Here is a 9,545-nt window from a genome sequence, read left to right as displayed (position 1 = left end):
GAGCCAGGGGTTCCCACACCCGGATATTCCAGGATCCTCAGGCTCTCTCTACCAGTCCTTCCTCCCGTAAGGGCCCCATGCCCCTTAAACGTCAGCCTCAGCAAGGCACTTTAAATGTGTACCCAGCCCAGCTTGGCCTGTGTCACATGATTTTCAAGGAAGCTTCCGCACTGGCAGCTTCCCTTGGGAATTGTGTGTATATGTTTGCTTGTGTGTGTGTGTGTGTGTGTGTGTGTAGTGGGGGGTTCAGCTGTAGGATATGGGGCTCCCAGAGAACGGGGCATGTGGACAAGCAAAGGATCCAAACCAGGCTAGATTCTGGGACACCTGACTTTCAGAAGAAAGCTAACTCCAGCCTGGGACAAGAGGAGATGTTGCACATAATTCAAGAACCCAGAGTCCTGAGAATGAGGATAGTGTTCTGAGGCCTTCTGAAGACTACCTCTCCAGTCACAGCCTCTTTTCTCCTGGCAGTGAGGTAGAGCCTTCCCCCTCCCCAGGAAAGAACTCAGACCCAGGCTGTCACTAGCAAGAGCTGATAAATGTTTTGGGGAGACAGGGATCTGGGCCTGAGTCCTCTCCCAAGTTCTCACTTTGGGGTCAAATATTGCTCCCCTGAACTCGACTCCCACAAATCACTCATTTCCTAACTTGCTTGGAGCTGCCATATTCCCCCTCCCACTAGGGTGGAGATGCCAGACCCCGAGGGCCCAATTATCTGCCCCCCCCTCCCCAGAGTAGCTCCTGTCCCTCAGGAGGACTAATCTTCCCTGGCAACAGGCAGGAAAATTTGGAGGGGGGGGCAAGATGGGCCCCAATCAATCCCTCCCCCCAAACACAGTCCTCAGAAACGGCCTGGAGGGGGTTATCACAAGAAAAGTAAGAGGGAATAGGCAGCAGGGAAGGGGGGGCAACCCAAACTAGCCAATCACAACTCTATGATGACCTGAGGGGGGGGTCAAAAGTCCAGACTCACTTCTGATTGGCTAACACCCTGGAATTCTGGGAATTTCAGCCCCCCAAACCCCTCCTCAATTAGCCTCCCCCACCAAAACACGCTCGCGCGCGCGCGCGCGCGCGCGCGCACACACACACACACACACACCACACACACACACAGACTACCCCTAGCACCCCCTCCCCTGCCTCTGGGCTGCTGCGCATTTGCATTTGGGGAGAACCCTCCCCCGGACTAAGGCCCCGCATACCCCTCTCAGCCCCCGACCTCCGCCATGTCATCGACGCCCCCACACAAGTTCTCGCCAAACAAGGGGTGAGGGATCTGCCGGGAGGGCTAAGGAGGGAGGGGCCGGGCGGCCGCGCGCCCCACTCACCAGGACAGGCACAGCCCACTGACATCTTCACATCGCCCGCCGCTGGGGGCCCAGCCGAGTCACGGTGCCCGCCCCGCGCGACAGGCCAGGCATGAGCCGCCGCCGCCGCCCGCGGCCCCCTGCGCTCGCCGCCGGCCCGGCCGGCCTCGGCCCGGTGCTGGCGGCCCCTGGCTGCAGCGAAGGGCCTGTCAGGCGCGGGCAGACAGGAAGGAAGCCAGGCAGGAAGGCGAGCTGCCTCTGCGTGTGTGCGCGCGGGTGTGTGCGTCTCGGAGTGTGTGTCCGTGTGTGCGCGTGTGCGTGTGCGTGTCTGTGCGCTCCCGCCGCCCTCCCGCCGCCAGCGCCGCCGCCGCTCGCCCCTCTCCCTCCCGCGTTCGCTCGCGCTCTCGCTGTCGTGGAGCGCCCGTTCTCCAGCCCGGGCTGGGCCGGGCTTTATTAATATGCTAATTGCCTGCTGGTGGGAGGAGAGCCGTGTCAAAGTGACCCGGGCGAGCGCGCAGCGAGCGACGACGTGCGTGCGCCGCGCGGCGGGCGAGGCGGCGAGGGGCCGGGAAGCGTTTGAGACGGCATGCATGTGACGCAGCTTTTAAAAAAGGAGTCGGAGGCAGAGACCCCAAAGGGGAAGGGCGGGGGGAAGAATAAGAGGCGAAGCCTCACACTCGGTGTCCGTCCTCCTGGCGCCGCCGAGTTGGGAGCGTCGCTGAGCCGAAGCGGGAGCCGGGAGTGGGGGAGGCGGAGCCAGGGTGGGCCGTGAGGTGTAGCTCTCTTCTCCACCTCGGCGGCGCTCTGGGAGGGAAAAGGGACTGCCGACCACCCCCCGCCCATGCTCTCTGAGACCCCAGTTTTATTCTGGAAAGCCCTTAAATCCCACCCACCCCCACCTGGGCGGGGAAAGCACTATCCTAATTCCTGTAGCAACCCAACTCACCTCCTCCCTAAATTAACCACCCCTTCCTTGCCTGCTGGACCAGTTAGGACTAGAGCCGAAAGGGTTAATTAAGTGGGGTCCCCGCCCTCCCCCGCCTAAGGGCTGAGATCTGCGTTTTCCTGGGGGGAGGGGGGCAGTGGAATGACCACCAGGTTGGACTGGGGAGGGGGTAATCCGCAGGCCATCCTTCCCCCTTGCGGGCTCTGACTCATCAGTCAAGACACTCTCCTCCCTTCCCCCTTTCTCCATCCAGTCTCGGCCTCCCCCCATTCCCCCCTCGCCTGAAAGCTGCTCTCCTTTGAGGGCCTCGAGACTGGGAAGAACAGGAAGCAGACCTCTCCAGTGCCCGCTACCCATAGGGGCTGAGGCTTTGGGGGGGGGGGGGAGTCTGCACGGTCAGTGTGAAGAACACTCCCTCCCCAGGGAGGAGCCTCCCAACCTTCAGGCACTCCTCAAGGACTCCCCTGCCCAGTCCTAGGAAGGGGGGGGGGCTCTATCTCCATCCCTTCCCAAAAGCCCAGCCTTAGCTGCCTCATAAACAGGAAATACCTATTAGCAGGGAAGAGGGAAGGGATGGGAGCTGTCTGGAAAAGAGAGCTGGTCCTTTCCCTTCTGGGGGGTCCCTAGCTGCCGGCTTAAGCTTTAAGGTGGGCTCCAGGAGTAGACACTGGGGACCTGGCCTGGTGTCCCCTCTCTAGGGCATCTGGCCGAGACTGGGTAGGGGATTCTCCTCCCCTTTGTACTTGGGGGAGGGGGCGCTTGATAGCCCCCTCTCCTTGCCCAGCGTCTGCACAGCTGGCTTGACTGGCTGGGGGAGGGTTGCAGATGTGGAGGTTCCAGTGTTTATGAGACCCCTTCTCTCCACCTTTGTTTTTGCTGAGGGAGCATGAAATGATGGGCAGATGCATAGTCTGGGGATTGAAAAGAGGGCCTGCCTGAAGATGCGGACCCCCTCCATATGCTTAGGAGAGGGTGGGGGAGGGGAGCTGTGAGCACAGCCACACTCTGAACTCCAGCATTCCCATCCACCTTGTGGATTCCCCCACCCCAAGGGTGGGAGGGGAGGGGGTGGCTGCAGAGAGAAGTGACTGAAGCCATCCATACATACATACAGGTATCTCTTTGGCAGCATCCCCTGCCTGTGTCTGTCTCCTCCTCACATTCCCCCAGGCAGAGGTCAGCACTAGAGGGAGTAAGGGGAATCTAAAGCAACAAACCCATGCCTGGAATTTGGGATACCTAGGTTTGCCCCTCAGTAGAGCAAATAACTTTGAGACAACTGACTTCCCTACTCTGAGCTCTGGCCTTAGCCCTTGTAACTGGTACCTGCAGCTTGGTGAGAAATCAGTAGACAAGGTATGCCCAGTCACTTAGCCTGATGCCAGCCATGTAGTCAGTTCTCGATTTACTTTAGCCTTTTCTGCTTTCTGTGAGGTTATCGGTTATTTCTAGAGTATCAGGAGTCGCCTGGATTGACTGGAGGATTAGAGATTGTGGAGGAGAGGGACTGCCTGCTTTGAACCCTTTCTTTCTCTACTGTCCATGAGGTTGCCTTCCCCCAATCCTGTGACCACTTACCCCTGAGGCCACTCATTCCAAACAACTAGCTTGGCCAGATTCCATGGTGATCACCAATCACCTGGGTGGACAAAGGGGCCAGCAACCCACTGGATAGGGACTTTTCCTCCTCTGACTGAATCTGAAGTTCCCTTCTAGATTATACATATAGAAGTTGGAAGTCAAGGAAGAAGCAAAAATGTGTCGAGCATACAGTATGTACCAGGCACTGTGCTAGGTGTTTCATACCTGAGATCCCACTTACTTTTTCTAACGACCTTAGGAGGAAGAAGGTGTTATTACCTCCATCGAACAAGCAAGAAAACTGAGATTCAGAGAGATTAATAAATTTGAACTTGTCTGTAAAACAGTCTTCTCCCTCTTCTTGTCTACTAATTAGTTAATGCCTCCTTTAAACCTCAGTTTCTAGCTTCACCTCCCCTGGGAAGGAACCTCCACCCCCACCCCAGCTGATCTAATGGCCATGTTTTCTTTAAGGAAATACCATCTCAGTGCTGTTGAATGGGTGATTAAGGTAAACAGTTTAAGTCCTCCTGGAACCAGACTTTAACAGAGGTTAAGTATCTTGCCCAAAGTCACACAGCTAACAAGTACTCAACCCAGTGCTCTTCTCCCTGTCTTACTTCTAGTATGGACCAGACCTGGGGAAGGAGAGGACATCTTTGGGGCAGTTTTTGGAAATGGTGCAGACAAAAATGGGAAGTTACAGCTGCCTAGCAGATGACCTGGGGTGTGGTAGGGAGGCAGTGAGCCTATGTAGAAGGTCTTTAATATAATGGCATGTCCTGGACGATGGCAAGCTTAGCTGATCTGGGTGAATGAATATGAGCACCTAGTATTTTTTCTCTTTTTGAGGTGAAATTACATGACATAGATTAATCATTTTAAAGTGAACAATTCAGTGGCATTCCAGTATTTTTTAAGACCAGTCATTAGAGCAAGATGGACTGTAGACATGGGATGAAGTGAAGTAGGAGGTACTGAGGAGAAGAGGTGAGGTGAGGAAAGGGGAAGGGGAGAGGAGCCCTACAGAGAGGCAGGCAGCAGAAGCCACTAGGTCAGCTTGTTCCCAGAAAGAGGTGGGCTCCTGTTTCCAGCTCCTAGAACCTGTCCCATTCAACTCCCTCTCTTGATCTTGACCTTGTCCTGCTCTATTTTCTCCCACAGTTCTTTACCCCTGAAACACCCACAGATATTACCGGCATCACTCTCTTTCAAGGATGAATTTTCTTCTTCCATCCAGGTAGTAGATGATCTGTGTCTTGTTAACGGCTACATCCCTAGCACCTCACAGAATGCCTAGAACCTAGTGTACGTCCTACAACTTTGTTGAATGATATAAGAATTTGGATAAGACTTATCTTCCCCTGCCCCAACATACAATGCCTTTCCCTCTTGTCCATTTACCATCATTATCACCATCACCATATACAGTGACCACTTCTTTCTTTGCCAAAGCAGTTTCCTAAAGTGCATAAGAAACTCCCAGGAAGGGGTGCCTGACTGGCTCCGTCGGTAGAGCATGCAACTCTTGATCCAAGATTGTAAGGTTGAGCCCCACATTGGGTGTAGAGATTACTTTAAAATAAAATCTTAAGGAAAAAAACACCAACAACCTCCCAGGAAACCTGTTAAATATTCAGAAGGCCCCACCTTCAGATGGAAGAAATCTCTTCTCTGGAGAAGGAAGAGGATCTAGGTAGTCTGCATTTTAAAGAAGTTTCTCTGGTGATTCTTATGCGTGCCCATATTTGGGAATAGTTCTTTTTTGTAAAAGGGTTTCTGTCCTTCAGAGCATTCCCACCAAGTGGTTGAAGCCTATTCATTCATTCCTCCTTCAATAAGCACCTGCTTAGAACAGGTGGAGTAAGGAGCCTCACTGTGTGCCTCTGCCCAAATGGTTCAACCCTTCCTTAGCCTCCATTTTTTCCTCAGTAGAAGGGGGATAGTAATTGCTTTTCTAATTCTTTCAGGGATATTGCAAGGATCCAATGACCTATGACAGCAAGCTGAAGACTAAACCATTCCTCAAAAGTGGGTTTTGGGGACTAAAAATTAAGCACCAAAAGAGACAGCGTCTGAAAGTTTGCAGCTCCCTGGCAGAGTAATTGCAGTCCAGGTATATTAATGATCTAATGCTGTGGAACAAGTTACCCTCAAATTCAGCATTTTAAGGCAACAAATTCTTGTTATTTCACTCAGTTTCTGAAGGTCAGGAATCCAGGACTGGCTTAGCTGGTGTTTTAGCTCAGGTGCTCTCATAAAATTATAGTTAAGCTGTTGTCGGGGTCTGCAAGGTGTGACTGGGCTTAGAGAATCTGCTTCAAGTTCACTCTCATGGTTGTTGGCAGGCCTCGGAGCTTCAATGGCTGTTGGACAGAGGCTTCAATTTTTTGCTATGTGGGCTGTCCATAAGTAATGGGTCCATGTCCGCAATATGGCACATACTTTCAGAGAGAAACAAGAGCACCTGGGCTGAAAGCCTCAGTCTTTTCGTAACGTAATCTCAGAAGTGATATATCATCATTTCTACTTCATGTTATGGGTCACACAGACCAACCCTGCTACAATATGAGGTGGGGGGGGGCTAATAAGAGTGTGAATAACAAGAGCCAGAGATTATTGGGGGCCATCTGAGGGTTTCCAGCCACACCATGTCTGGTCTTCAGTGTTGCAGACCTAGAGATTCAATTTAGGCAGTGAATCAGAATACATCAGATTCAGGAGACTGATTCGCACAGATTAAACACACATGAAACATTATCTTGGTAGACTCTCCCTCTTCTCTGGAATACTTTAGTTAAACTGGTCTTCCTTTTGAATACAGCGAATGGGTATGGGTTCCCACTTCAGAGCCTGTGTGCTGACTGTTCTTCTTACCACAGAATGCTCTTTGAATGGCTAAGTCCTCCTTGTGCTTCTGGTCTTACTTCAGATGTCTCCTCAAAGGCCTGACCTGTTCATATAAAAGTGTTCCCACTTACCTTTTACATTCTTCATCCCATTTTAGTGGCTCTCTGATATTATTTTCACTCTTTATTTACTTGCAGATTGTCTCCCCAGTAGAATTTGAGCTCCACTAGGGAGGGTTTTTGTTTTTGTCTGGGTTTTGTTTTGTTTTTTTGTTTTGGTTTGGTTTGGTTTGTCATTGCTGTATCTCCAGTGCCTAACATGGTGCCTGGCATATAGTAGGCACTCAATAAGTAAACCAGAGTGCTGATTTGTTAATTCATACTGAAAAATATGTCATGTGAATTGGGCATTTTGTCTCACTTGATCAGCACATATTCTCAACATAGAAAATGATATGGGAAATCAGTTACTATAATCAGGTGAGTCTTTGGTGAGCATGGAGTCAAGCAAGGACACGTGATTGGAGGATCCCAAAGTTTGGTGGCTTATTAGGTTTTACTTTTTTTTTTTTTTTAGATTTATTTATTTGAGAGAGAGAGAGAGAGAGCGGGGGAGAGGGGCAGAGGGAGAGGAAGAGAGAAAATCTTAAGTAGACTCCCTGCTGAGCACGGAGCCCGACCTGATGCAGGCTCCATCTCACAACCCTGAGATCATGACCTGAGCTGAAATCAAGAATGGGACACTCAACTGACTGAGCCACCCAGGTGCCCCTGTCCTTTTATTTTTTAATTTAAAAAAATGTTTTATAAAGTAATGTCTACATCCAATGAGGGGCTCGAATGCACAATGCTGAGATCAGGACTTGCGTGTTCTACCAATTGAGCCAGGCAGGCAGGCACCCCTGAGGTTTTCCTTTATGGCTCTTAGAAATGCACTGCCAGGACGCCTGGGAGGTTCAGTCAGTTAAGCGGCTGCCTTCGGCTCAGGTCATGATCCCAGGGTCCTGGGATTGAGTCCCACATCAGGCTCCTTGCTCAGTGGGAGCCTGCTTCTCCCTCTCCAGCTCTCCCTGCTTGTGCTCTTTCTCTCTCAGTCTCCCTCTCTGTCAAATAAATAAATAAAATCTGAAAGAAAGAAAGAAAGAAAGAAAGAAAGAAAGAAGAAAAAAAAAGAAAGAAAGTAGAAAGAAAGAAAGAAAGAAAGAAAGAAAGAAAGAAAGAAAGAAAAAAAAAATGCACCTGCCAGGCACCTGGCTGGCACAGTCGGTGGAGCACATGACTCTTGATCTTGGAGTTGTGATTTCAAGCCCATGTTGGGTATAGAGATTAATTAAAAATAAAATCTAAAAAAAAAAAATGAAAGAAAGAAAGAAAGAAAGAAAGAAAAAGAAAGAAAGAAAGAAAGAAAGAAAGAAAGAAAGAAAGAAAGAAAGAAAGAAAGAAATGCACCTGCCAAGGAGACAAGGAACCATGACACACCTGTCTGGGTGGCACTGGAGATCCAAAGATATATTCTTTTTTTTTTATTAAAAAAATAATTTTATTTATTTATTTGACAGAGTGACAGAGAGTGAGAGGACACAAGCAGGGGGAGTATAGGGGGAGAGGTAAAAGCAGGCTCCCCACTGAGCAGGGAAACCAATGCGGGGCTTGATCCCAGGACCCTGAGATCATGACCCGAGCCAAAGGCAGACACTTAACTGACCACCCCAGGCTCCCCCAAAGATATATTCTTATCTCTCTTTTTCTTTTTTCTTTTTCTTTTTTTTTAGAAGAGAGTGAGCACAGGAGGAGCAGAGGGAGAGGGAGAGAGAGAATCTCAAGCAGGCTCCATGCTCAGTGTGGAGCCCAATGTGGGGCTCCATCTCACCACCCTGAGATCATGATCTGAGATGAAATCAAGAGTCAGATGCCTAACCGACTGAGCTACCCAGGTGCCCCTATAGATTCTTATCTTTTGGGGTAGATTCCATACAGATATCAAACTTATGAGAATAGATTGTTTCATCAGATGATGAAAAAGCATAAATGGCACAGCTTTCTGCTTTAACATTAATCTTCTTCCTGAAACCCAATCACCAGAGTAATGACCATAATTAGAGCCCAAATTGCCAGGATTTACAGGGCATTTCTTAGAATTTGTTTCTTCTGGGCTGCTCTTTCTGCTCACGGGTCCTGTCCCAGTGCTATAATAAAATCACTTTTTGGGAGAAAAAAAAAAAAAGAGTATGTTTCGTCCATAGAGGAATAATTGTGCCATCCTCTATTGGTTCTTAATGATTTCTCATAGGCAAATTATTTCCAAATTATTGGAAATAAAATTCAGTGTTTCCCTCATTTGACAATTTTATGAAAAAATGGTGAACAGATTCAGTTTCTGAATTTATGGCTTTTAAAGCCTATTTGGAAAGACAAAACTAATACACTTGAAATATTAAGAAAATAAAAAGAGGTTGTATTAATCTACCAGGGCTACCATAACAGAATACCACAGACTAAGTGGCCTAAACAACAGAAATTTATTTTCTCATAGCTTCAGAGGCTGGAAGTCCAAGATCAAGGTACTGGCAGGGCTGGTTTCCGGTGAGACCTCTTTCCCTGGCTTGCAGGTATCTCTTCCTCTTCTGACACCAGTCCTATTGGATTAGGCTCCCATCTTTATGTTGTCATTAAATTTAATTACCTCCATAGAAATTCTATCTCCAAATACAGTCATATTTGGGGCTGGAGCCCTTCAACATATAAATTTTGCCAGGAGGAGGGGAAGAGGGTTACAATTCAGTCCATAGTAGAGGCCCTCTCCTCTCATTAATATGTGTGTGTGTGTGTGTGTGTGTGTGTGTGTGTGTGTGTGTG

The 9,545-nt window shown here is 49.4% G+C and overlaps 1 protein-coding gene across 1 annotated transcript in view; it reads right to left on the bottom strand.

Annotated features, from left to right (window-relative positions):
• LDB1 (LIM domain binding 1) overlaps positions 1–1,351 on the bottom strand; it is a 15,469-nt gene extending 14,118 nt beyond the window's left edge. The window contains exon 1 of the mRNA XM_040624420.1: positions 1,335–1,351. The gene's annotated coding sequence lies outside the window, so the exon portion shown is untranslated. The remainder of the gene's footprint in view (positions 1–1,334) is intronic.
• Between the last annotated feature and the right edge of the window lie 8,194 nt (positions 1,352–9,545).

This window comes from Ursus maritimus, unplaced genomic scaffold (genome assembly GCF_017311325.1).
Source record: "Ursus maritimus isolate PB19 unplaced genomic scaffold, ASM1731132v1 scaffold_7, whole genome shotgun sequence".
Taxonomy (NCBI): domain Eukaryota; kingdom Metazoa; phylum Chordata; class Mammalia; order Carnivora; family Ursidae; genus Ursus; species Ursus maritimus.
Note: the sequence above shows the minus strand (reverse complement) of the source record. Positions and strands in the feature narration are given on the sequence as shown.